Below are 2,704 nucleotides of genomic sequence, written 5' to 3'. Positions count from 1 at the left end.
CCTAGCGTTTACTAGTTATGTGTTAGTCTTGTATATATAAGACGGTCACAACGTGACAGGGCAATGAGTAATTGAACTGCAGTCAGAGAGTGTGTAATTGAACTGAGTATTGTTGAAGTTGAGCACGTGAGACGTTCGTTGAAAATTTATGCGTTTGTTATAGCGCGACTGTTGAAATTAAGTGTATCGCAAAGTTATATTCAGAAAGAATAAACCAGTTTTATTTAAGAAAGGACTTGTGTCGCTAAAGTTTCGTCGGAACGAAGTTACGGAAAATTAACTAACGAACGGAGACGTAACACTATCATTGCTAAATTAAGGACGGCTAGCATAGATAGTCCTCGAGTAGCTTTACACGAAATTCAAAAACAATTTCGTTTTTTGTTTTGTTTGAAGTTAAGCACAAAGCTACATTATCTGTGTTCTACCCACCACGGGTATCGAAACCCGGTTTCTAGTGTTGTAAGTCCGCAGACATTTCGCTGTGCCACTGGGGGGTTTCAAAAACAAACAAATGAACAAACGATAGCTGTTTCTAAGTAACGGTTTTCTATGATATTTATGTCTTCCTCAGTAAGAAGGAAGATATATCGTATTTCCTATATATATTTTTCTTCTATCCCTAGTGGACACAATAAAAATAGTTTATTGTGTAGCTTTGTGCTTAACAACAACAAAAAACTTTCTTCTCAACAATTACAATTGAGCATCACTCTTATATTTCTGGAATGATCGTCTTGAAACTTCTGGGGTATATACCTTGGGCCACTACGCCCATATATGTTTTTCTTTTGTTTTTATTTATGCCCTTTTTCAATTTTAAGAGGTCAAAGGTCAAACATTGCAAATATCCATATATTGGCCTGAAGTTCTCTTATATTTCCATCAATCCAAACGAGAACTGGCTGAAAAATACCTTGCAACAACTCCCACAGACTAAATTAGATAGATTTGAGATTTAACTGTGCCTTTATTTTGATTTTACATGGTCAAAGGTGAAAACAAGTAGCAAAGTTAGAGTTTTTGACGTACTCTTTCTTTACATTTCCACCAATCCAGATGAGAGTTTTGTGCAAAGATATCTTAAGACAACCTCCACATATTGAAGCAAACTGATACGATATTTGTGCGTCTCTTACAATGTTACAGAGGTCAAAGCAAAAATTAATAATACAAATTAGAGATTTTGGCCTACCACTCCTTTAGACTTCGATTGAATTAGACGAGACTTTACACAACGATATCTTGCGATAGCCTCCATAAACTGAAACAGACAAATCTAGAATGCATGCCTTTCTTGCGATTTTAAAAGGGTCAAGGATCAAAATATTTTGCCAAATTAGAGGTTTGGGCATACAATTCCTTTATCTTTTGACCAATATAAATTAAACTTTACATAATGATACCATACCACAGCCCTGGCATATTTAGGGTTCGTGCCTTTCTTGCAATTTATTGTGGTCAGAGATAAAAATACTTCGCAGGATTAGAGTTGTTGGACTGCTATTAATCTATAATTCTAACAACTTAGATTATATTTTGTGCAAAGGTACCGTGAGACAACCCTCACAAAATAAAGCTGACGTATTTAGAATTTTGCCTTTCTTTCAATTCAAGTGTCAAAGGTAAAAAAATATATATATATATATATATTCTATGTAAAGTAAAGCACATTATCTATTAGTACGGCTTTGAAAAGCTGTTAAAAAGATATATTATCCACTGTCTGCTCCTACCACTCTAACGTGCCAAGTTCCCATAGACTACTAACTGTCTATCACCTAGTGATCTAGTGCGTTAGGTTTTACTTCAGCCCGATATTATTAACACGAGTGAACTGACTTATCTAAACACTTAGAATTAGTTTGTTACTAGGAGACTAGTGTTAAAGCAGAATAGCATGTCATATGATCTTTGAAATTTAACGTTCTTATGTAGATACTAAACAATGAAGCACACATCTACCATAAATAAGTTTTAAAATACTGTTACGCCTCCGGTCGTTAGTTAATTTTCCGTAAAAACTTTAGCGATACAAGTCCTTTCTTAAATAAACCTGGTTTATTCTTTCTGAATACAACTTTGCAATACACTTAATTTCCACAGTCGCGCTATAACAAACGCTATAATTCACTAAAAACGTCTCACGTGCTCGACTCAACTGTCAATTCACCTTGTTGCCGTCACTTCTTGACGGCTTATATATACAAGACTACCGCATATCTAGTAGCCTCTCGAGACTTCAGGAAGGGACGTGAACGTTCGAGAATATGACGTGTTACTAGCGTCACGTGACCCCGCTGTCGTAACACTGCCCCTTCCTTAGTATTGTTCGTCTCGAACAATAGCCACTTACATTAAACCAATAAACAATTACAATAACTTAATTAAATGCACAGAATTTACAAACATAAAATTAAAATTCAACAAAGTCTCTTAATTTTACGGGACATATCTTCTTCCATACTGGTCTCCGTCTCGTTGGCTTCTGCTTCAAGTGGGGTTCATCTGCTTCATCAGGAAACGTTCTATCATTGGTAATAGTCACATCAGTGGTAGTAACTTCATCAAGGTCTTCACTATTTCCCTTCTCAAAACCGAGTAGAGTTTCTTCTTCGACAGTGACTTTTTCAGGTGACACGTCTTCAGCAGCGTCATTTGTTCCAATGTTCACTTTGTCCCAACTGGAATGTCCTGGACCGTG

The sequence above is a fragment of the Limulus polyphemus genome, unplaced genomic scaffold (genome assembly GCF_000517525.1).
Source record: "Limulus polyphemus unplaced genomic scaffold, Limulus_polyphemus-2.1.2 Scaffold316, whole genome shotgun sequence".
NCBI classification, from domain to species: Eukaryota; Metazoa; Arthropoda; class Merostomata; order Xiphosura; family Limulidae; genus Limulus; species Limulus polyphemus.
Note: the sequence above shows the minus strand (reverse complement) of the source record.